Genomic DNA, 27,182 nt, shown 5'->3' on the forward strand with positions numbered 1-27,182 from the left:
GTGCCCTGAGATTGACATAATAACAATCCTCTTCATTCAGCCTCTCAATGATCTTACCCTCTGGCAAAATCACATAATTATTGTATTGCTTTGACCAGCACCAGCTGTTCTCTGAGCTCAGATAAATATGCTGGTTCTGGTCATGAAGCCCTGTTATAAATCCAACCTGTCTCATTGTTGCTGTTACTCTTCATTGTCAGGTCTTAGCTCACTGTGTAGCTATTGGCATAAGTATTATGATCTCCCCACATTGCCTCTGGTCTTCTTACTAGAGGCAGGCCCTGACACATATGTCCTTGCTTATAAGCCATTTCCCTCACTTTGAAATTAAACTTCTGTTTGATTCCTGACTCTCCTGTCTCTGTCTTGCTCTGTTTGGCTTCAGCCACCCACAGGTTAGAAGCTGATTTGTTCTGGTAAGCAATGTAACTTTTTAAATACAGCTATCTACTTATAAATTATATATAAATATGTAATATACTGCTGTGCAATAGATCTATAGTTATATATGTGTGTGTGTATATATATATATATACACAAATGTATATATAAACACATATATTTACATATATATACACACATATACATTTATAAGGTTAATGAAGAGCTTTATAAATATTATTTTATTTTACTCTCATAATAATAAAAAATAGGTGCTGTTATGATCTCGATTTATCAGATGAGGAAAATGAAAGAGACAAATGATTTGTTCAAGATCACATAGCTAGTAAGTCTCTATGGCTGTTTTTGAGCTCAGGCCTTCCTGATTCGAGGTCTAGTGCTTTATTTACAATATCCATATAATAGTATGAGAAGCAGAAAGCTAACATGGTTTAACATATCCTCATGGAGGATTGTGGTAGGATAAATCCAATAGTCACAAAAGATGAGAAGATGTGGACAGATTATGGTTTTCACTTTCAGAATTTGCTTCAAGATATCCAAGCACAATATTTCAAAATAGAAATAACAATACATTTCATCTAATCTATTTAGAACTGATTGAATTATACCATTTATATTGAGGAACAGAAGATATAATCATAGGTATCATGGACTCATAGATATTTTCTACTGATTGGATATACCATGTACAGAAATCAACAAAATGATTTGTACTGGAAAAAGAACTAGTAACTGGATATCAACAAAGGACTCATATATGCTATAGTATCAAAGCTATGGCTATTTAAAATTTTTAAATTGAGTATTATGCTTCATTCTCTTCAATTATATGTAAAAACAAATTTAACATTCATTTTTAAAATTCATGAGTTCCAGATTTTTCTCCCTTCCTCTTTCCCCACTCCTTTTCCCCCACTGAAAATGCAAGTAATTAGATATAGATTACACATATGTAGTAATGCAAAATTTCCCTTACTAGTCATGTTGTGAATTTAAAAAAAAACAACAGATAAAACATAAACACCCAAATATCAAGAAAAAATAAAGTAAAAATAGTATGCTTCAATCTGTATTCAGGCACCATCAATTCTTTATCTTTAGACAACATTTTTTATCATATTCTTCAGTATTTTTTGGATCATTGCATTGCTGAGAATAGCTAACTCGTTCCTATTACTTTGTATATGATATGTTTCACTTTATATCAGGTCGTGGAAGTCTTTTCAGGTTTTTCTGAGAGAATTCTATTCATAATTTATTATGTCACAATAGTATTTCATCATAATAACATACCACAATTTGTTCACCCACACTCCAATTCCCCAATTGATGGGCATCACTTCCCATTTCCAATTCTTCACCACCAGGGGAAAAAAGTTTCTATACATATTTTTGTACATATAAGTTCATTTTGTTTTGTTTTGTTTTTTAAAAATCTCTTTTGGAATATAAACCTCGTAGTGGTATTGCTAAGTCAAAGGATATATATGTGGTTTTATAACCTTTTGAGTGTAGTTCCACATTGATCTATGGAATAGTTGAATTATTCCCCAACTCTACCAAGGATGCATCAATGGACCTTTTTTCCCATTTCCCCTCCAATATTTGCCATTTTTTTCTGTCCTATTACTCATCTAATACCTATGAAATAGTATCTCAGAATTATTTTAATTTGCATTTCTCCAATCAATAGTGTATTAAAGCATTTTTTCATATAGCTGCAGATAATTATGATTATTTCATCCAAAACCAGTTCATGTCTTTTGACCACTTATTAATTTTTGGATGGATTTTATTTTTATAAATTTGACTCAATTCTCTATATGTTTGAAAAATTAAAACTTTTTTTCAGAGCTACTTGCTTCATTTTTCCTCACCATTATTCTTGCTAATTATATTCTTTCCCCTGTTTATTCTATTCTCTTTCCCCCTTTAATCCTGTTCCATTTCAAAAATGTTTTGATTTTGACTGTCCTTTACCTCAATATGCCCTTTCTATCACTCTTTTCCCTTTTATTATCTTCTCCCCCTACTATCCTTTAGAGTAAGAAAGATTTCTATTACCAAATTGAATGTATATGTTATTCTGTCTTTGCCAATTCTGATGAGGGTAAGGTTCACTCATTCCTGCTTACTTCTTCCTCTTCCCCTCTATTGTAAAAGCTTTTTCTTGCCCTTTTTAAGTGTATACCTGGTCACTTTCCCTTTTTCTGAGTCCATTCCTCTCCTACCCCTTAATTTTATATTTTTATATCATTCCTTCATATAAAATAACACGTGTGTCCTCTGTCTATAAATGCTCCTTCAAATTGCCCTAATAATGAGAAAGTTCATATGTGTAATGAATACATCCTCCTAAATAGGAATATAAACAATTTAATCTTATTAAATTTCTTATTATTTTCCTTTCCTCTTTACCTTTATATGTTTCTTTAAAGTCTTGTATTTGAAAGTCAAATTTTCTATTCACCTCTTCTTTTCATCAAGAATACTTGAAAGTCTTTTATCTCATTGAATATCCATTATACTCAATTTAGGTGGGCAGATGATTTTTGGTTGTAATCATAGTTCCTTTGCCATCTGTTATAATATCATATTCCAAGCACTCTAATCCTTTAATGTAGAAGCTGTTAAATTTTGTTTTATACTGACTGTGGCTCTGCAGTACTTGAATTGTTTCTTTCTGACTGCTTGCAATATTTTCTTCTTGACCTGAGCACTCTGGAATTTGGCTATAATATTCCTGAGAGTTTTCATTTTGATATCTCTTGTAAGACATGATTGGTGTATTCTTTCAGTTTCTGTTTTACTCTTTAATATTAGAATATCAGACTAGTTTTCCTTGAGAATTTCTTGAAAGATAATGTCTAGAATCTTTTTTTCTACATGACTTTCAGGTAGTCCAATAGTTTTAAAATTCTCTCTTTTGCATCTACTTTCCAGGTAATTTGTTTTGCCAAAGAGATATTTCACACTGTCTTCTATTTTTCTTATTTTATTTTGGTTTTGCTTTGTTGTTTCTTTATTTCTCATAAAGTCATTAGCTTCCATAAGCTCTATTCTAATTTTTAAGAAACCATGTTCTTCACTGAACTTTTGGTACTTCCTTTTATACCTCTTCAATTCTACTTTTAAACTAATTGTCTTCTTCAGTGGATTTGTTTCCATTTGGCCAATTCTATTCTCTAAGAAATTTTTTCTTTAGTGATATTTTTGTGTACCTCTTTTTCCATTTTGCCAGTTTTACTTTTTAAGGGATTCTCCTCATTGGACCTCCTTTACCATTTGGCCAAGTGGATTTTTGAAGAAAGTTTTCATCAGGATTTTTTTGTGCTTCCTTCATGATTTTTTTTGCATCATTTTCATTTTTCTTCCCAATGTTTTTCTATCTCTCTTACTTGATTTCCAAAATCCTTTTTGAGATCTTTTATGGCCTGAGACAAATTCCTCTTTTTTCTTGTAGGCTTTGGATATATGAGGTTTGACTTTCTTATTTTCTGCATGTGTATTTTTATCTTTCTTGTCACCATACTACCTTTCTATGGACAGAATCTTTTCTGCTGTTTGCTCATTTTATCAGGCTGTTACTTGGCTTTTAAATCTTTTTAAAAGTAGGTCTCTGCTTCAAGCATGGAAGGTGCACTGCCCAAACTTTAGGGGCTCTGTGTAGTTATATTTGCAGCTACTTCTAGTGGCCTATAAATTTTCAGTTCTTCCAAGGTGGTATGATCTAAGGAGAGGTATATTTATTGCTCTCCAGGCCTGTGCTGTGGTTGGTGAGTGATTACAAGCATTCTTTTCTGCTCTGGAACTATGATGAGGTCCTTACTCCACTCTGCTGCAAATTCTGATATTCTCGTGTTTTTCCTTATCCTGGGACTGCCATCAAAGATTCCTATCAGGATTCCAATATAGGCAAAGAAACAGAGTTCTGCCTATAATCTTTTATTTACCAATTGTTTGTTGTCCTTGCTATAAGTGGCCTGAGAATTATGGTAACTACCACTACTACTGCTGATTCAGTAGTTCCTAAGGCCTCCTGGTTTCCTGGGGCTATTTTTGTGCTGGATTGAGTTCCACTCTCATTCTAGTGTGACACACCTTTCCTGTCAACCTTCTAAACTGTCCTTAGTTGGAAAAATTTTTCACTCTGTCTTTTTGTGGCTACTTCTGGTCTGGAATTTGTTTAGAGGCATTATTTATAGATATTTGGAGGAGTTTGGGGGAGAACTCTCCTGAATCCTTGCCTTTATTCAGCTATCTTAGCTCCACCTCCTAGGGTTAGTATTTGCAAGGTGGTCTTTGTCCTTATATGTTCCCCAAACTTATGCTTTACTAAATCAATACATTAAATTCAAGTCCATATTTCCCAGAAATTGAGTTTATGAAGTGAGGAGAGAATACCACCTGCTTGGGGAATGATTTTATAACTTTTCTCCTTGCTATACATTCTCAGTAAATATCCTTTGTAGATGCTAGTTCATATCGTGATTATTTTTGGAAGAGGCATTTGGGTTGTTTTGGAAAGGGAGGGATCATAACTGATAGTATTAGGAGTCAAATTTCTGTAGCATTATACCAAGAATTATGAGGATAAGAATAGTCAGCTACACTCTGCAGATCCAACCTGCAAATGCCAGGGTTGAAAGAATGTGCTTTGTATGTTATGTGAGATGAAGGAGGACATTCTTTTTAAAAGGTTTGACCTCTTATACATCTTCCTCCATATGAAAGCAACATTTGAATTTATTTGTTATTTGACATTAATAAATTTTTTTCTACTTTTACAATAATTCATTTGATGCTGCTGACCTCTTGATTTCTCTACAGAAGAAGTGAAATTAATCCCTAATTTTCTATTCCTTATTTATGACTACAATAAACTTTCCCAGAAATTGAAGGTTACTTGAGGTTAGGGATCAGGTTCATTTACATTGCATCAAATGCCTACTGTGAATAAATAATAGACAATAATGATTATCTATTATTACAACAGTTGGAAAAGCTTCTTTACTTTATTTGTATTTCTAATTATGACCACTGTATAAGTTTTCTTAAGATACACAAGGATTTACTAGTATCCAGAGAACATGCTTAGTAGGATTTTAATGGTATATTTTGCATATCATTGCTAAAGATTTATCTATTTTAAAAAATGCAATTTTCTTTTATACTAAGATCATTTTGCATAGCCTTTCCTTCAAATTGCTCTCCCCACCCTCCCAGAGTTACCAAATGGAATCAAAGTACTAACAGAAAACAATGTTAGCTAACCATTTTTGGGGAAGGAATTAGGAGGAAAAGTAGAAGGAAGAAAGGAAATTAGGAAAAAGAAAAGTAAAAAGGGGGGGTGGAAATCTTATTTTACTTGGATCTAGTAAACAACACCAGGAATTTATTTAGATAAGTTGTTGTAGAAAATCTGATAAGGTGGTTCAGGAAATAAAATGACAAACTAGACAGTCATTTTTGCCATTTTTATTTTCAATGTCAGTCTCCTGGGCATGTACTTTCCCCTAATTCCTATACAAATCAGAGTACTTTTTAACATCAATTATGATAGGTAATAACAATATAGTAAAATAAATATGAAGATAAGACATTTAAATCTAATATTTATAATTGTTAGATTCCAAGGTTTCCATTTTTTAGGTAGTTTTCCTTGAAGAATGCTCTAAGAGTGAGAAGTCATAGCTTGGTTGTTTATTGGTTTATGTAAGAAAGGGAAAGTGATTCCCATTCAAAAAAGGGTAGTTATAATCTTTTAAAGTATGGTGAGGAAAACACTTTGTAAATTATAAAATGTACTAAGGGGAATTGCTGTTTTTACATTTTTCAATTGGGAAGCTTCTTAGAGAACAGACTTTCAGTAATTAATGTCCTTTAAATTATACTACATGGTAATTTAAGATGTTATTTTGAGAATATACATATATGCATATATCCATGCATTATATAACATTATGTAACATCTGACAGTCCTTTTTAAACAGGGGACCAGTTCACTGTCCCTCAGACTGTTGGAGGGCCAGACTATAGTAAAAACAAAAGCTCACACTCTGTCTCCGTTCCTCAGCCCGTTTGCCAAAACCCTTCCAGCCCCAAAAACATCCTCAGTGGGCCTGCTAGCCATAGTTTGAGAACCCCTGATTCTAGAACCTTATTTATTTATTTATTTATTTATTTATTTATTTATTTATTTATTTATTTGTTTATTCATTTTTCCAAATTATCCCCTCCCTCCCTCCACTCCCTCCCCCTATGGCAGGTAATCCCATACATTTTACATGTGTTACAATATAACCTAGATACAATATATGTGTGTAAATACCATTTTCTTGTTGCACATTAATTATTAGCTTCCGAAGGTATAAGTAACCTGGGTAGATAGACAGTAGTGCTAACAATTTACATTCGCTTCCCAGTGTTCCTTCTCTGGGTGTAGTTATTTCTGTCCATCATTGATCAACGGGAAGTGAGTTGGATCTTCTTTATGTTGAACATTTCCACTTCCATCAGAATACATTCTCATACAGTATTGTTGTTGAAGTGTACAGTGATCTTCTGGTTCTGCTCATTTCACTCAGCATCAGTTGATTTAAGTCTCTCCAAGACTCTCTGTATTCCTCCTGCTGGTCATTTCTTACAGAGCAATAATATTCCATAACCTTCATATACCACAATTTACCCAACCATTCTCCAAATGATGGACATCCATAGAACCTTATTTAAATCAACAACTTTACTTTTAAGGATCACAGATCAAGAAAAAATCAGAAATCTGAATTTTTATTCATTCCAAAAATGTTTGATATTCTTTTCTCCTGCTGAAGTTTATAAAACAGTTTTAGACAACAAAAGAGAAGTTATGAAATGTTATGCTTATGAGTTCACAAAAAAAGAGCCCAATTATTTCATGTGTTGCAATGTTTCATTAGTATCTTTGAATAGGATTACTAAGAATCCATATCATATAAATAGATAAATCATGCTTTTATATAAGTTCTTACGTGCTAATTACTGTGTCAATTACAGTACTGTGTCAATTACAAATGTGTGCAAAGACAACTATTGCTTTTAAAAGCTTATATTCTAATTATATCTTAGTCACAGATCTCATCTACATCATGGTATCATTGCCATTATCAAATATTTAATGAATTATCAGCTGTGTCTTGGGTAATATGTGAGACAACTGAGTGTGTGTATATGTATAGGAGAGGGGAAGGTTCACTCTAGAACTTTAAAGATTTTACAGTTTTTCATTGTTATAGGGCCTGGACCTATTAATATAGGAAACACTCAGATGGAAAGTCTTCTATCAATGACCTTCTTTGCAACTGATCATGTTGGAGAGGTACTTAGAATGTTGAGAGGTTAAATACATTGCCTAGCCCCTATGTGTCAGAGATGTGTCAGACTTAAACTCACATTTTCCTGTCTCTCAAATTACTTCTTTATCTACAACATTACATTCAGCATTGTTTAATTGATATTTTTTGCATTATAGCTTTCAAAGCACTTCCACCCATATTATCGTTGTTCCTTTCACATAGTAGATGCTTAATAAATATGAATGGAATTGAATTTTCATGACATACTTATGAGGTAGGAAAGGAATCTGGGGATTTATCCAAAATTTCACGGCTGCCACGGAGTAGAGTTGTGACTTGAAACTAGAAGTCTTTTGATTTGAATCTGTCTTTAAAACACTTTCAGCCCTACCTTTGGAACCCCTGAGCATGTAAACTAGTGCAATGAGAGCACTCTATTCCTTAGTTATAGTAAAGATGCTCATGTAATTCTTCTCTCATTTTTATGATAAAACTTGAAAACTAGGGAACAGAACAAGGGAATGAATATATGATAGATGGGAATTCTAATATCTGATAAATGTTACCTTTGGATATAACTTTTTTATTCTTATGATATAATTATCACCTTTTAATTTAGATTAAACATAAAAATCTGTTGGTGCATATATTATTTTCTGAGCAGTGATTGTGATTCTGGGTTTGCAGTGATTTTTCTCTAGGTAGACAATTCCCATATGTAGTTATCTAGGCTTACTTTCTTTCATGATCATGATCTGTTTTAGTAATATCTTGCAGGTACCTTATCATGTTCAAAATTGAAAATATCTTTCTTCCTATACCTACCCTGTTTCTGAACTTCTATATTCCTGATTAGTTTATCAATCAACTAATAAACATTGATTAAGTGCCCATCACGTGTCAGGCATTATGGTAAGTTCTGAAGGCACTGCTTTGCTAATCATTCAAATTCCAAACACAGAAAACACCTTTTGACTTTTTTTTTTCTAACTTTCATCTCATCACCTTCAATGAGTTGCCAGTTCTTCATATATTTCACATTTGTTCATTTCTTTCCATCCAAACTCTAGCTAGAGGTGCTAATTACTCCTTGTATGGCTTATTTAAATAGCTTTCTAACTAATATCTCCTTGCTTTTGTTGTTTTCCATCTCCATACAGCTACCAATGGAATAAATCTGACAATTCAGAGGTTAGCACAGTGCCCTGCATATAGTCACAATACATTTTTATTGATTGATATAACTCCTATTTTCATTTTTTTAGTAACTCACTACTGACTAAAGGCAAAATATAAATTCCTGAGACTAACTTTTAAAGCCCTACGTGCTCTGGATCTAACCTCTCTGTCCTACCTTATTTTACACTACTCTTCTTTATGTGCTTTATGTTCCAAATTCTAAGACTTCCCAAACTGGAAACTGCTATCTTTCATCTCTGTGCAATCACATAAATCATCCATGTATGTGATGCACCTTTGCTTTTAACTCTGCCTTCTAAAATGTTTATCTTCCTCCAGGGATGTGCTAGTAAATGTTTAACAACTAGCTTTTCAGAAAAAAAAATGCAACACTAAACTTAAAAATTTTTCAATAATATTTTATTTTCTAAATACAGATAAAGATAGTTTTCAATATTAATTTTTGTAAGCTAATATGTTCCAAAATTTTCTCCCTTTCTCTTACCTTCCCCCTCCCCAAGACAACAAGTAATCAATAGAGGTTAAATAGCATCAATAAACTTTTAAGTGTAATATGTGTTATTAAAATCTTCTCACTTTCTTAAGTCTAGATAAACAACAAAACAGTAAGCCAAGTCCATTGTATTCTTTGGCAACTTCTAAGATTAACTAATGGTTTTACTAAAAAATTAATAATGGCTCTGAGAATCTGGTTAGAGCTGGTTCCAACCCCTTTGACTTCCTCTATGGTTTGTCCAGGTGGCACCTTCCTGATGAAAGTTTTCCTGATCCCATTCTTCACATCACTTTACTTTTATCCCATTCCCAGTAGTCAATTCTTTCTTTAGATATTTCTATAAACCTTTGCCTATTTTCCTTTTGTCTTCCTTTACCCCCTGTTTTCTAACACAAAGCGTTGCCCACAATAGGTAAAGTGCTTACTAAAGATTTGTTGTTGAATTGAAATGAATTTGGAATGGACCCAGAGGCAGATGTAGTGGATAGAGCTGAGCTCAAAGTCAGGACCAGCTAGATTCAATTGTGATCCCTGACACTTTTGACTGTGTGGCTCTGGGCAGGTTACTGACAATTCTTTTAAGCTGTGTCACAGATATGGTGCTTATTTGAATAAATAGAGGGAGTTTTCTTATGTGGCTACATCAGTGAAGACATAGGTCCAATCCCTAGATTGATTGATTGATAATGTATAGTCTGACATAGGCCTCTGCAAATGGGAAGAATGGAGGGAAATGCAAATAGTTACCCAGGACAGTTTAGACTTGAATAAATCGTTTTATTAGTAAGTTGGGAGTTTTTCAAAGTTGGAAGGGTTGATCTTGGCAGTAGAGCTTATGAATTCTGAGATGGGGAGCAAAGTTAACCTCTAAATATATTCTATGGATTACCAGGCTCAATTGAAATTCTTAAATTCTTAGTGGGTTGCTAAATGGATGCTCCATAGGAAAAATAAAGCACATATAGTTCCTTTTCCTTCTATTTTCCCCATTTTATGTGGTAATAGGAGAGTCCATAGAGTTTTATATGAACTACAATTTTGAGGTATTTATATGAACTACAACTTGAAGTGTTTTTTTTTTCTTTGCTAAGTATTGATCCAATATCTTTAGACACTTTGTTCTTTCTCTTCTCTATTTTCTTAGGCTCATTTTGATATAACAATAAGTATATAAAGGAAAAAAAAAACATATAGGCAGGCAGGATGTTTCAGAGTAAACACTTAGCCTTTATCAACCAAGAACCCTCTTCACTCCCTCCCCATCCCCCCGCCCCGCATGAGTAAATTAAAATCAGAGGTATGAAAGGATTTGAAAACCAGGCACTCTATAGGATGTCTCTGACAATAGCACTTAAAACCTTGAATGAAGAAAGTAGTCCTGGAAAAGATGCCAAAATGAATGAGGGAGAAGGACACTTGGTAGTGCTACATTTTCTTTCTCTGTACAATAGTAACATTTAGACATTGACTTTTTTCTCCTTTGGAAAAATGTTGTGATGAATATAATGATTAAAAAAAAACAACCTTTTCAGCTTATTTGTTCTGTGCTATCTGGATAATGTGGTTCATAATTACATTCCATAAATAGCAAATGTTAAAGGAATGGATTCTGCTTTTGTGATTTGTAGAAGTTGTTCCTTTCTCTCTTTCTCTAAGTGAAAAAAAAAATCAAATCAACACAAACTGCTATAAAAGAATAAGAAAAAACTTAGCAGAACAATAGTGATAATGTTTTTGGTCTCCTACAGCATTGTTCAAATTGCCTTCCTATCAAGTGTTATTATCCCTGCTTTATAGATGGAAAAATTAGTCTCAGAAGAATAAGTGAGCAATGAATTGGTTTTTCCTTCCATTGATTTCTCTTTCATGTCAGGTTTGACCAAATTATCAAGAAAGAATATTTCACATTTCTGCTACCCTTAAGAACTAAGGAAACTTCATTTCTGAATTTCAGAGCTAGAATGATGAAATAGTGAACCAGATTTCCTTAGGATTGGATAACCTTTGGGAACTCTGTAGAGAATGTGGTCATTGAGTATGAGAGCCTCCCCTTTTTGTGTATATATGTATATGGATATACATAAATATAATGTAACATATATGTATTTTGTGTGTGTCTATCTCCTTACTCTTCTGCTCTCTCCAAAACTGATCTGCTTATACATTATGAGAGCTAATGATAGCCCAAAATACTGTACTTGGAGTCGAAAATGGCATTCAAATCCTACTTCTAATGTTTAAATAGTCACATGACCTTGGGCAAACCATTTTACAACTGAGCCCCAGTTTTCTTATTAGTAAAGTAGAAATACATATACTAATAATAATTATTCCTGGTTCATAAGGTTGTTGTGAGGAACAAATGAAATTATGAAATTCATATATATATATATATATATGTGCTTACTCTATAAATCTTAAAGGATTTCATATATATCAACTATGTATATGATGTGTATTATTAAGTTTGTTATCTTATACTGAAACAAAGTAAAAACAAATAACCAATATCTTTTTAAAGAGATTATTTAAAAAGAAAAAAGAAATACTATCGGAGTCAAATCTATTGTCTTGATTTGCTGTGACTCAGCTTTTAAAGTTTTATTATTATTTTTTCCTTAAAAAAGCCTAGAATTGTGGTTCATATAAAATCTGTGTGCTTATTCCTACTTTTCCCACTATTCCCCATAAAATTGGAGATGCTAGATGCATAAGCCTCCATATAACTTCCCACTATGAATCTTAGTCCAATCATAGAGGCTATTCTGAGTTTAATCTTGCTCCCTACCAGGTATGGTTTCTTAATCACATATGTAATAGCTGTACCAGCTCTTCCCTGAACCACTTCAAACTCAACCCTCCCAAATCCCTACTTATCTACCTAACTTTGAAGGCCTTTCTATTACCCTTATATTCTGTGCAAGCTTAAACGGGTAGATTGCTCTATTTAATACTTTTTGGTAAAGGAAAGCAACAGAATAAGCAATTATTAAGTATACTATCTGTCAGATACTGTACATAGTGCTTTACAAAGGTTATTTTACTTAATCCTCACAACAATTTAGTGATATAGGTGATATTCTTATCCCCATTTTACGACTAAAGAAACTGAGGCAGACAAAAGTCTAATGAATTATTCAGGATGACAGTTAGCAAAGGCTCTTTAGGCTGAATTTGAATTCAAGACTCCTGCTCTATCTAGTCTTCTTGGCTGCCTCTATCTACTCTGCTGCCAATCTTAGAAACTTTCTTCAGTGAGTCACTGTTTTAGATTACTTTGAAATAAAGATAGGCAATGAAAAGTATGCACACAGTAGTTCATGTCAAATGGAGCAAATGTTAAAAACATTGAATGAAGGTCAGCAGAAGTTATAGGAATGGATTGGAATGAAGCTCTAGATTTCCCATCCTCAGTGCTATATGTCCTTGGATAAGACTCAGATTCTGCTCTTCTCCTTGTTAACTTCTTTCTTCATGGTGTTGGGGTAACTACTTTATAACTTTTTAAAAGTTATTACTTGTATACAAGGTGCTAAGTCAGTGGAATTGATAGAGACAATGCTTGTTTAGCAGGGTGCTTAACAGTTCTCTAGATGTACTTGGTACTTACTACAGTTCCACAAGATTCACACCTTTAAGAAAGCATATATAAGCTAGGAACCTCAACTAGGATTGACTTCAGGAGATTCACAAGCCAGAGATAGCATTTGGGAGAATGAAGGAAGACAGATAAGTGGTGGCAGGCTGTCCTGTGGAGAACACTGAAACCAAGATCCGGAAGGCCTCCAGAAAACTAGCAGAGTCCCAAGTGAAGGAGATAAGATTTGGAAAGAGACAGTAAAGAATTTGGACTTTTAATACCTGGCTGCACTTGGGGTGATTACAGTAAATTGAAATGAAGGCTGCCTCCAGAAGACCCCCCAAAGAAATCTGCTCCCATAGAATATTATATTTTAGAGAAGAACATTGCAGATCCCCTCCAGGGAGAAGAGACATTGGAACAAACTCCTCTTCTTTAGATGGGCCAAGTAGTTAACCCAAAAGTAAATATCATGAAGTTGCTAGGGTAGGGTGGAGGGGATAATGAGAATAGGATTATCATTGAGGCAGGAATGAAGATATGAGGCAGGAAAGTTATTTCTTTCATCTTTGAGTCAAAAAAGGATAGAAATTTCTGCAAGATTTAGAAATGAATCTGCATTCATAGATCTCATAATAGAACTCTTTTTGTGCCAAAGATCCTAGGGAACTGGTTTGCACCTGAGATTTCTCTCATGGAAATTAAATTCCTTGAGTTATTATACTGCAGATTAATCACGGGGGCTGAGTGAGTGCTCTTCCTTAAAGACTCAAGGAACTTGTCAAAGTGAGAGAGTCTACTGTTATTAGCTAATAAGATTAGCCACTTAAAAAGTAATTGTTCATTCTTTCAATGGAGAAAAAATGCTGTCATTAATCCTTTAAACAGATACATCTGTTGATCAAATTAAATTACTAAGGTTTGCTGTATTGATTTGCAATGGAGCTTCTGGAAGACACAATCGATAATGTTATTGCATGGACACAGATCAACTTGTTGTGTCAATCTCTTGAGTGCAAAGCACTGAGTGCTGTTTTTAGGCACTAGTAAATTTGCTTTCTTCAGCAATTTCCAGGCTAATTCCATTGTATAGCACATTAGTGATCAAGATAAAATTAAAAGATTAACTTATTCCAAGAGTATAAATTTCTAGTTCCCCTACCTTCCCTTTCCAATTATTGCCTGTAAAACTGAAGTTTTCTGTGTTAAGATGAAAAGTCCACTTTTTCAAATAAAGGAAGTTATCCTACTTTTAAAAAATGTGGTTTCTTGAAGACAAAAATGGACTACTAAATATGGACAGAAAATGAGTCAAACTATAAACTGCTTCTACAATAAAAGCTACAAATAAAGCAATTTTGAAAACCCAAGTCACAAACTCATATTTTTGATAAAATATAGTAGTAAAATAATATATTAAACAGTGTTAAGGAAAACCCATTGGATAGGTCTTAACCCAATGGAAAGATTTAGAAATGAATTAACAATTGATTTGTCCTTTCCAGAGCATTATAAATGGTAGAATCTTCTTGCTGCTGTTTCACTTATAACATTTTCCCATGGATCTTGAACACCTGACCTAATAAACTTTCAAAATGCAATGCTTCCCACTAATACCCTTTCCCTATCTTTATAAAATTTGATTTCCAGAATCTTATGCATCTTTTGGAAATGTCACAAGGGAGTTTTACTGAGTTCTCTTTCTCTTCTTTCTTCTTATTAATTTCTCCTTTTCCAGTCAGAACATAACTAGATATGAAGGCTACTGAAAATATAATGCTCAGTTTACTTATGGGTATTCTCCAAACTTCATACTCAGGGTATTTGAGAAGAAAATACTACCTATAGGTTAATTTTTAAGATGTTATGACTCATAAACTACAAAATCAATTAGAATTATATGAGATTTTTAATGTTTGGGGACATGCATTCCCTCTATAATTATTCATTCTGTGCCTCAGTTCCCTCATTTTAAAATAGGGCCATGCTGGGGATGAGGGGGTACAGAAAACTGCTTAGTTGTGTCCTGGCTCTTCTATGAATCACCCCTTATAGGAGACATTTCCTGATTTCACTAGTTGCTATATTTTGTAGTTTCTTATTTAGCAGACTGTGTCTTATTTAGCAGTTTCCAAACTATGTCTACCCCAATAACATACCCCAACATAAAATACGTTGAATATTGGGTCTCCATGAGAGTTAGTGCCATGTTAGGATAATGGAATTTTATGGATCTATACTCCTAAAACTATAGCTTACCAGTGCATTTTTATCTTTAATAGTCAGCCAATAAACACAATTTGATCAAAGCAAAGGCATTATTAAGATGTCATAATAAGAATAGTAGCTAACTACTATTATAAAACATTTCACTCATAAACCTGAGCCTCCCTCTCCAAAATATATACACAGTATCAGTAGGAAGACTGAACACATGCATAAACTAATAGAGATACACTCATATTGGGAACATATGTGGCACTGCAGGTCCCCATTGACCTTTCTCTTCTTACTTTGTTTCTTCTTCACATTGTTTCCTCCTGGCTGTAATATTTCACTCAACTGGGATGCTTGGGTTTCCTGTGCTCATTACTACTCTCAACTGACAAGGCAAAGTCTCTCTTCATTCTATAGCAGATTTTTCATCTCCTTTGCCTGAAAGTTACACTCCTTAAGATTATTTCCTGCCTTGTTCCCTCTCCCCTCCCACATTCCTGCTATATGTGCCATTCTCTATTGAGGAAATAGTGGTATTACTGACTTTGTAGCCAGTTAAATGGGGAGAAAAATCATTTCTCAAGAACTGGGTTCTTCCTCCATAGCTGACCCTTCTCTTTGCTGCCAGGGGTCACGCTCTTCAGAGCTGCTTTCCCTGACTGCTTGGAGAGAGTATATCTTTTTAAAAAACAGCTCTTTATTTTTCCAAATATGAAGCAAAGACAGTTTTTAACATTTACCTTTGCATAACCTTGTTTTCCAAAAGTTTTTCTCTCCTTTCCTCCCATCCCTCTCCCATAGGCAGTGAACAATCCAATATAGATAACACATGTGCAATTCTTCTAAATAAATTAAAATATTTTTCATCCTGGACAAGAAAAATCAGATCAAAAGGTAAGAAAAAACACATGAGAAATAAAAAAGAAAAAAAAAAGCAGGCAAATAACAAGAACCAAAAAGGTAAAAATGCTATACTTACCACATTCTGCATTCTACATTCAGTCTCCATAGTTCTCTCTCTGGATGTCTCTTTCCATCACAAATCTACTGGAAATACTTTGTGTAGAGAACCACAGATATCAGGGAACTCTGATAAAAGTATACTTGAAGCAAAGATACTTATAGCAGGGTGTTAACTCAATGTGATTGATGAGATGATGGTCCTCTAGTTTACATATACATATACTGTATACTTACACATACACATGGTGATGTAGTAGTTCTCTATTTCACACATACTCAGTGTGCTATAATGATGTAATTACACTGAGGTATTTAAGGGCTGAGAGGCCTGGAAATGAGACATTTCATCTTTGACTATCCTCCTGGTGGCTATCATGCCTCCTGCACTCCTCCACTAAGATCAAGCTTGGTCCTGAGATCCTCCAGAGAGCTGGTCCTGACACCACATTCTGATGCCCGAACAGGGACCTCCAGAAGGAAACTATATACAACTTTGAATCACCTCATTGTTGAAAAGAGCCAAGTTGATCATCACATAATCTTGCTCTTGCTGTGCACAATATTCTCTTGCTTTTACTGATTTCACTTAGGCTACAATGCCAACCCTAAGACAGTGAATCTGGTTTGATACTGAGCAGATCTGGGTTTATTCTGAAGTGAATTAGAATAGACTTTGACATTACAGATATAGAATGAAAACTGTTTCCTAAAGGACTACTAATTTAAGATGCCAGATAAGATGAGGACTGATCTCTAGAGCTAGTGAAGGAATGCCCTTGATCTGGGCCAAAAGGCTGAACCAAAAGATTTAATTAATTAAATTATCAAATTAATTGGTCAATTAATTTGCTGAATTCACACTTCTCTTGTGTAGAGCTCACTCACGGTCTATAGATTACTCTTCAAATAGAACTCTTATTTACCTTCTTTTCCTCAAAGATTCTGTGTTGGTACAGAATGGTCCTGGTAAGGGAGATCTACATTTTTGACCTGGTTACATTTTCTCCTTGTGAAAAGTAATATAAAGTTTTATGCTTTTTTTCAGTCATCACAAAACAGTATTTGTTCCCTTATTTGATAAGAGAAAATGTTGGTTACGCTGGATTTAGAGCTGGAAGGAAAGATTTTTAGTTCAAACTTATTATTTTATTGATTTATCCAGAGAGCATAAATGACTTAGTGAGGGTCTTTGGTAGTAAATAGCTTTGAACCAAAGTTTTCCTGACAAAATTTTGCTTTCTTTTTACAGCAATATATGAATTCTGGGAGAGTGTGCCTTAGGATAGGAATAATGAATCCCAACTTCTTGAGATTAAAATAAAAAATAAAAATTAAAAAATTAAATAAATAAAAAACTCATGAAAATTTCCACAACTATATAGGATATTCATATCAGCAGTAAAATATTCTCATTATTTGATATAAAAGCTTTTAATATAACTCTTTGCTTTTGTTCTTGAACGTGCAAGATCAACAACATTTCTTCCCATAATACTAAAAGTCATTTCTGACCATAGTCTTTCTATGAATCAAGGTTTGATCTAGACTCATTACAATTATCCTAGTTCACTGGTCATAGGATCATGAGAGCATATCTTTTTTTTTTTTTTTTTAATTCCCTGAGGCTGGGGTTAAGTGACTTGCCCAGGGTCACACAGCTAGGAAGTGTTAAGTATCTGAGACCAAATTTGAACTCGGGTCCTCCTGAATTCAGGGCTGGTGCTCTATCCACTGCACCACCTAGCTGCCCCAAGATCATATCTTTAGAGATATACTAAATCTTCCTTGTTTTAAATCCCATGAAAGAGAAAATCATTTATATGCAGTCTTGGAGACACTAGAGATCTTGGGTTTTCTAGTCTGAGCAGAGATCTAAGAACTGTTTAATAAAGATTTATCTATGTAGTTTCCAAACACAGAGCACAAGTGATCTATATCTGGAACACCAAGGGTAGGGAGACTCCAGGTGGTGGTGAAATACATTGAAATATTCAGTTATATTAATGTATATTTAAAAAAGTAAGTTATCAAACTCAAAAAATGCTAGTGTAGTAATACCAGATGTTGTCATTCTCTAGCCTTTTTTGCATTTATGTTCCATTATGTTCCATTTTGGTATTCAGATTAGCCTTGTACCAAACTTTACTTACCCATCCCTATATGAATATTTTACACCAAAACAAATTGAAATACTCTGAAGTTTCAAGATACCCTTATGGTTCCAAAAATTTGATTGGGAGGAAAATGAAGGATCAGAGATATGAAATTACTTATTCAGGATAATACAGCTAGTAAGTGTTGGGATCAGTATTCAAACTCAGATTTTTGCTTGAGGTTTTCTTTCTCTGCCAATCAAGTATAGATTGCAGAATTCATCTTATTCATTTACCAGTGCTGTCTTGGGTGGGAAGGGGGGAGAGAGAGAATAGAGAAGAGAGAAGAGAAAGGGAAAGGAAAAAGGAGGGATGAAGGGAAAGGAAGGGACTGACGGAAGGAGAGAGAGAGAGAGGGGTGTTCCCCACTAATTGATCTATGACTTTCAGTCATTTTAACACAGTGCATCTGATAGCATCAATTAGTTCACTTAGCACTATAAAAACATGGAAACTTTTAACACTAATAACATTAATTTCACATCACTGTGCTAATCTAATCACACATGCAATAATGCCTTTCTATTGTTTATCTAATGAGACAGGGAAAATTATTAAATATCCATTTACCCCATTCCCAAAGGCAAAAATCAAGCTCACTTTTTTTTTCCTTAAAGAATGATATAGCAGAAAAATCAAGAGATCTGAATTTAAAAATTTATTATAACAATTGTCAGCTGTGTAAGCTTGGTCAAATGGCTTCACTTCTTTGCTCTTAATCTGCTTACTTATAAAATAAGAGGGTTAAAGTAAATTATCTGTAAGGCTTGATATAGCTCAAAATCCTGAGATCCTTAGTGCTAAAAGAAAAAGAACCAGGAATGTGCTGGCGTCAGCTCTAATTGAAAGCTGATTGTTAAATTTTCACTGTAAGCATTTATACTTCAGAAATTGGCAATTATCTCAACTATGGATTGATTTGTTGTTTTGTTTATAACCTAGACTTAGGAAATATTAATGAAGATTAAACTTAAAAGTATATCGTGTTGTACATTTTTTCTTCTTCTGGAAAGCCTGATTGTTAAACTTTTATCAGGATACTGCTGTATTACTCTAGATACGAAGACTTGAGCTCAACAAGAGTGCAGTAGAAGGCTCAGGGAAAGAAGTCATCACCCAACTGGAGGCCTGGTAAATGTAGGCTAATAGTAATAGTAAGGATGATAATATTGATAATAATTAGCATTTGTAAGGCATTTTGACATTTACAAAGTGTTTATAAATATGTATATATATATATATATATTCATTTATTTAAGTCTTACACAATTCTAGAGGAAAACCACAGTTTATATCAAGTGTTTAGTTTGCTGGACTCCCAACTCTATTGGGAAATAGGACTAACAGGATCTTTAGTCCTTGGGGATAGAGCTGAACCCTAGAAAATAATTGTATAATTTTACTCCAGAAAGAGATTAAATGGGGACTAACAATCATGTGGACTATTTGGAACAATATTCACTCAGTAACAAGTATAGAAATTTAGTAACAGTTGAATTGCCAAGCACAGAGACTTTTAGAGGACAGAGTGAATATGAAAAAAGGAAAATGCAGATAAAATGCAGATGAAAACAATGCTTTCCTATCCTTTGTCCTTAGAGGAGAAGAGAGAAGTTAAGAGACTATGTGCTGTGGACTTAACTCTTTTTTTTTTTTTCACTTTTAAACTTGAACTCCCAGGCTGGAGCCCCACTGATTTGAAGGGTGAGTATGTCACGTGGCTGGCTGTAACAGATAGACCTCAGACACACTTCACTTTACCTAGTGAATGGGTGGATGAAAGCAGTTTGTTCCAATGACCATGAAAGTGATTGAAGGAGGAACTTGGTCAGGCATCACAGACACAAAGATCATCCACTACATCCTGGGCCTTTGCCAGTTATCTTGACTTTTATCCTGCCACTGGATTTTGATGACTCAGTAATAGAGAGTGAAGTTGATGACTTTGTGCAATTTTGTCTCACTTAAATGCTATTTGTGTGCAAGCCACTATAATACCCAATGATGTCATTGGTCCTTTTTAAAAAATGAACGATGGACAAAAGTAAACAACTTCACTTTAGGGCAAAACTGGGTCCGTTCCATAGTGCGTGTGATGCACCAAAGCATACTTCTTCTCCAATATAACAAGGACATCATTTACTGAAGACTCTGGTATTCAATAGTATTTTTAGTGAGATAAAGGAACTTTGGAAATTTTTATCCAATTTTAAAATTTCATATGTAGTTTGCATTTATTTATCTGTATGTATGTTTCCTCTAAAGGAATATAAGCAAATAAATGAAATAAATCTTTCATTTTTGTCTACTTGTTCATTCTATATGGTACATAATAGGTATTTAATAAATACTCATTGAATTGAGTTAATCTTAATTATTTGTAAACCATGAGATATGATTGCACAATCATATTGAATGAAGGAGATTGCAGGAAAGCTAAAAACCAGCATATTATTGCAGACCAATATTTGTAATTCAACCAGCCAATTTTATATGTAAAGAAGATAAATCTAAGTCAATTAACAAGTCCCTTTTTCTAAGAATTAAAATTCCTGCTTGGAAAAGGTTGAATAATTCATATGTAATTGGCATTGCCTTTAAGAGACAGAGAGGGGATGATTGTTGATGATGCATTTAGTGATGAAGTAGTTTAGTAAAAGTAATGATGAAAATAAGAATATAGAATAAAGTCTTCTGCTCTTTGCTGGTTGTTCTAAATCCTGAGCACCACAATGATTAGCTGTAGGAAGGCTAATTAAGTTAGGTGATTGTGTCAAAATGGAAAACAATGTGCAGAAACTATCTCCTTGAATTTCCAATATATCTTTTTCTTTTGAGAAGACAGCTTAGCGTCCAAGTCTTATTACTTGAAATAAGGGGCTGGATGGGAGAAGGGATGAGAAATAACTTTTTCAAGATCTTGAATTAAGAAAAATATCTTCATGGGACAAAGATTAATTGTATTATTTTCATGTAACTGTCTCTTGTTTTCTCAAGCTAATTTTATACATTAATCTAAATTTTTGCTATCATCAGAAGCTGTAGGATTTTGCCAACAATTTTCATAAAATAGGAGACCAAAGCTTAGATCAGACAGGGCACAGTTTTCATTGCTGAAAGCTATATTAGGCTTAATAGCAAAGGGATCTTTATTGTGCTATTCTGAGTAAACTCTAATTTCATATATACAGATACTTCCTACCCCAATTCAAATTGCGATCCCAACCTTACCATCTTTCCCTTTGTGACTGCTTCTCATGTTTGCCAGGTTATGTGCTTTTAAACATCATTCTAATTCCATGACTAGCTTATATCCTTTTCTGAATATATGTAATTCTCATATGCCTTTTTCTATATTTCTTTTTATATGCAAATTAATGTAGGTAAACATGCTCAAATTCACTAGAAGACTTTTAGCTTATCATTTTAGTTCTTATAGTCTTCATAAAAGTGCAAGTCATGGTGGTATGGAAATGACCCTACATTCTTCAAGAATGTGATGGCAGAGTACAGGCTCATGAAGGATCTAGAAGTTAGAAGTGCTTTGAATACAATCTCAGTGATTGCTTGAATTAGGGATTGACTGAACTCATTATTCAAGGACCAATCTAAGAATGGAAAAGTTCATTACTAGAAGTATGGTGATGTATATTTTGACCCTCTGTCCTTAGAAAATACAGGTGAAGAAATGCAAGCTCATGTCCTGTGTAACCTCTTTTGCTTCAATCAATATAATGTCAACATAGGAAAGGGAAAATGGATGCTAACAGAAGGTGAAACTTCATGTCATATGATACTTGACCATATTCTTTTCAGTGATCTTGATGAACATAAGCAAAAGATTACCATGAAAGGAATTATAGATTATATATAGAAATATATAGATTATATACAATTATAGAGGATAAAAAACTGGACATATTCTATGAAGAATTGGACAAAATCCTTCAAATCAAGTGAAAATACTTTGGTTATTGATAATGTCAGGGCAAAGTATACCACAGACAAAAGTGTTGGAAAAATATGTTGGAAAATATAATTGGGGAAAAAGGCTTGTATATTACTGAAAAGCTTCATGCATATATATATATATATATATATATATATATATATATATATATATATATATATATATATATATATATATATATGTGTGTGTGTGTGTGTGTGTGTGTGTGTGTGTGTGTGTGTGATTAACACGTTCTTAAATAAGGGAGTCATAGGGATTTAGGCATATTAGCATATATAGAGGAAATCCATGTGGTGGGGTGCTATAATTTTGGAAACTTTAAGGGGGTTGCTTTTCAAGATATCAAAGAGAAGGATGAATGAATGTAATTGGTAAACTAGTGTAATAGTTAAGAGTAAAATGTAATAGTTAAGAGGACAACCACAACCCATATTATGTACTTTCTTGTCCATATAAAATCTTTATGGGTATGATTATAGGACCATAGGATGAGAGCTACAAGGAACTTTTTTTTTTTTTCTTAAGGCAATTAGGGTTAAGTGACTTGCCCAAGATCTCACAGTTAGGAAATATTAAGTGAAATCAAATCCTCTTGACTTCAGGGCCAGCACTATATCCACTACAAAGAACTTTTAACATCATTTAGTACTATTTCCACATTTTATAAAAATGGAAGATGTGAGCCAAAGAGATTAGATGAATTGCTTAAAGTCATATAATAAATGACAGAGGTGAAATGTAAATTCACCACTCTAACTCCAGATCCAGGCCATTATCACTGCAGAGAAGTAAAAGCCATATTGTGTTTTTCTTTTTTTCATAAGTTGTTAGAAACAGGCCTTATGATTTATTGGCCATCCCAGGGAATCCTTTACTAAGTTTAGTCTTTGAAAGAAAATTCTCTCAGCCACTGGAACTCTACTCAAAGCTTTTCCTACTTATTAGATCCAATCAATCAATTAAACAACTATATTATGTTAAACTCTTACTATGTGCCAGGCACTGTGCAAAGTAGACATGGACAAGGCTCATCATCATATTATAATGAGACTTCATAGTAGATTTGCTGACACTGGAAGATTGGCCCTTAGAAGAACCTGCCTTGCTGACTTTCTAGTTGGCTTACTTTTTAAATCTCTTTGGGCATTGAGTACAATAAACCCTCCTATAAACAATAATATTGTTTTATGTGGGCATTTGACTGATCTCTGGGCTTGGGTTATTTTGTAGAGCCAAATATTACCTAATAATTCAAAGAGTTGTTATGGGATAGCTTTCTAGTGCCCTAATATCTTGTATTTTTTCCTTGTCATGATTACTTAGCTGCAATTATCCAAGGAAAACTGAGACAAGAAGGATTTTCCCCCCAATACAATGAAATTCATGTCTCCTGGTAGCACAGTAGAAGTCCTTAATTTTCAATTGTACAGGTATTAGTGATTGTTTTTTTTCATATATATATATTACTACTATTAATATCATGACTTTTGACAAACAGGGCTTAACATTGGCAATTACATTTAGTCTTCCCTGAACTCAGAGCTAGTTAATGTGACCATTCATTTCTGGTTTGCAACATCAAATTTGTACTGTTCATAATATGTCAGTGGGTTATTATCTGTCTATATTGAAATTTATCCTCATTCATATAGTTCTAAAATTTGTCAGTAAATGTTCACTTCAAAACCAAATGCTTCATTGTATGTATTGGATAATGAATCTCACTGTAAAATCTCCAATGGACAAATGTAATAGTTTTCAGATGCTTCTCACTTCTAAACACTCTAGGCTGCTATTGGTGTTTAATAGAAAAGGTTTGCTTGGATTTACATATTCCAGTAATACTAGGGAAGGATTGCAAGAGGCAATTGAACAGGTCTCTGAAAGACTGTTCATATCTTGTGGCTCATTGATTTCTGAATGTTGTCACAAGATTTAGTGCAGATTGTTCAGTTTTATTCTTCTATTTTCCATTATTCTCAACTCTATTCTCAAGAGTGAAATTATTAAAGGGCTTGGTAATGATGATGTATTTTTTCACAAATTTTTGGAAGTTTCTATCTTATTCAAGTTTTACTGTTGTTATTGTTTGATAATTTATATATGGCTGTGACTATATTGCTTTACTTATTCCCTGATGAAGTACTATATGGTATAGGTACTTTACAAAAATGCTATAGAGCTGGTGTTATTCATTAAAAGGTTCTGACTGGCATCTTAAAGCTGGCCTGTACTTTTCTTACATTCTTCAAGTATGAAAGAGATCAATAGAATGCAAACTTCTTGATAGCTGAGAAAACTTACTTTTTTTTTTTTTTTTTTTTTTTGCATTTCAGTGTCTAACACTATGTCTGATACATAACTTTTTTAATGGATGAAAGTTTGACTGATCCAGATATAACAACAATTTCTCCATGAATCACTGGAAAGTAGTAGATAGCTTCTTTATTCCTTGAGTCTTGTTCTCAAACTGCTGGAATATTATTAAGCAGTTAAATGACATAATCCCCTTTCTTTTGTATAATGATCTGATACTCTCTATGGTACAAGTCCAATCCTGAAAGTTAATGTTTGTCTAGTTGACAGTTCCAAGCATATATTTAACCTAGGCATGGTGGATTGATCACCTCAGTTTTCCTGTTCAATGTTCAGTAGTTTACACACATGTAGATCTTTCCAATTGTCTTCATTATTACTGTGTAACTGTAACTGAGCATTGTGTCCATGATAATATCATTGACTAAAAGTTCCTTCAGATAGTTCCATCTCAAAAAAAGTTTTTACATATTTTTTATAGATTCTGATTATAACTAATTTGTATGTGTTGCTCCCAGTGTTTCACTAATGGAGTGATAATGTGCCAGCTTTTGGCCAACTTTCTTTAGAAAATCCTTTCCTTCCTCTAGTACTATAAATTCGCTTAAATTAAATCTCTTTCTATTAGTCTAATGATGAAGTGAAAAGCCCAAAATTCTTCTTAAAAGCTCTCTGCTACCATTGATCTCTGATGTGTATCTTCATTACTTCTGTTTAGTATCATCAGTTTTTAGGCAGGTGCTGCTTTTCTAACAAACACATAGGATTCTGCCAGCTCTTAGTTTATATCTCAGAAATCACTTGACAATACTCTGTACTTGGGTTTTTAGAGTGTAAATAAGGCAAGTTTTAATCAATCAATCAGTTAATCAATCAACAAGCATATGGTAAGCATACTATCATTTTATTTACTGAGGTCTTATTTTAAAGCTTTTTTTTTTTTAACTATTTTGTATTGCTTCTGGGGACTCTCAAACCAACTATTATATTAATTGTTTATTTAGACCTATTATTTCATAAGTTTGGATAAATTCTATAGTGGAAGTTCCTCCAACTAATACTCATTAGCCTCTCATTTACAATTTATATAGTCAGTAAAAGTTTCTTTTTTCCAGGCATTTTGCATCTAAATCTTTCCATGTTCTATAAACTCCTCTGCATGTCTCATTTTCTGAAATTTGCCTTGGACTTTTGCTGCTTCTAATATTTGTGGGGTCTACCTATATTTTGTGTTTGACTTTTTACTGTAATGACTTTGACTTATTAACCTGACTTATGGAACCTAATTATCATATTTCTTCTGTATATCATTGGGCTCTAGAATCTAGGCTTCAAGTTTATATATGACGCCTGACTTGGGGCCCATTTTCAATGCTGACTTCTTATATTTTATCCAAGCTCTCAGATTTCTGTTACTTGAAGTTGTTATACCTGCTAATTACATTCCTGGTGCTCTTCATGGACAATGCAGTTTTATTCTCTGATACTACTTTCCATTGCAATCAGATATTTAGTTTTGATGCTGAGAATGGAAATTATCCTTTATGGCATTTAAAATACAGATGATTAACATTTTAAAAAATAGAATAAAAAAGGAGCATGTCCATGTTAAGTGCTTAGAATATAAAATACTGTGTAATTTCAAAGACTTGATAATGTTAATAAATGTTTCATGCTATTTTATTATTTATAAATATCTTTGCAAAGAAACATTTTCTTAGTTGATGCCTGATGTAAACTAAATGAACATGAAAGTACTGGAAATCATTGCAGGAATTCTCTGAAATGGTCAATATGTTTTTGCCACTATGGCTTTCAAGGAATTCATAGAATACTTTTCAGTATAGATAGTGCACATATTCATTATGGATTTACCAGATAATTATGACAAGACAACCAATCTCCTATCCACTTTGTGGTTTTAATTGTGCCTTTGTTAATGAAGATGAAATGAATGTAGAACACACATTAAACACACTCTGAAGCTGCATTAGAGCATTGAGGTTGGAAAGCAATTTTTCAAAGGATATTCAATCAAAACAAGAAGTTCTTTGGAACATATGTTAATTTTGCCCCAAGCAATATTGTTATTAGTAACTAGATTTAGATATTTTTCACAAACATGTAGTGTTAGAAATATTTCAAATTCATTCTATCTAAAAATATTAAACATTTTAAAGTAAACCAGAAGCTAAAAATCAGATGAATAAATAATACTGAATCTGATTGTCTTTTTCAACAAGCTGGGGGTGGGAATCGAATGGTGTGGTACATTTTTGTTTCTATTATCGGGCTAAATAAGGCACCTTGTACAAGGTAGGTACTCAAAACATATATTCATTGATTGATTAAGTGTAAAAATAGATTGCAGGGAGTAAAAAAATTTCCTAGTCTCTCATCCTTTCCTCCTACACTCTTTTTTTTTTTTTTTTTTTTTTTTTTGACTCTCGGATCAGCTCTCAGTTAACTTATGGGTCTGAGCATCTGTGCTTAAAGGTCTGGTGGTCTTGGGGAGGAGATAGCGAACAAAGGCTTAAGGGCAAATATT

At 33.4% G+C, this 27,182-nt stretch overlaps 1 long non-coding RNA gene across 1 annotated transcript in view; it reads left to right on the forward strand.

Moving 5' to 3' along the window:
• Positions 1-368: 368 nt before the first annotated feature.
• LOC141553573 (uncharacterized) overlaps positions 369-27,182 on the forward strand; it is a 223,788-nt gene continuing 196,974 nt past the window's right edge. The window contains exon 1 of the long non-coding RNA XR_012485532.1: positions 369-416. This is a non-coding gene — a long non-coding RNA (uncharacterized LOC141553573). The remainder of the gene's footprint in view (positions 417-27,182) is intronic.

This window comes from Sminthopsis crassicaudata, chromosome 1 (genome assembly GCF_048593235.1).
Source record: "Sminthopsis crassicaudata isolate SCR6 chromosome 1, ASM4859323v1, whole genome shotgun sequence".
Lineage (NCBI taxonomy): Eukaryota > Metazoa > Chordata > Mammalia > Dasyuromorphia > Dasyuridae > Sminthopsis > Sminthopsis crassicaudata.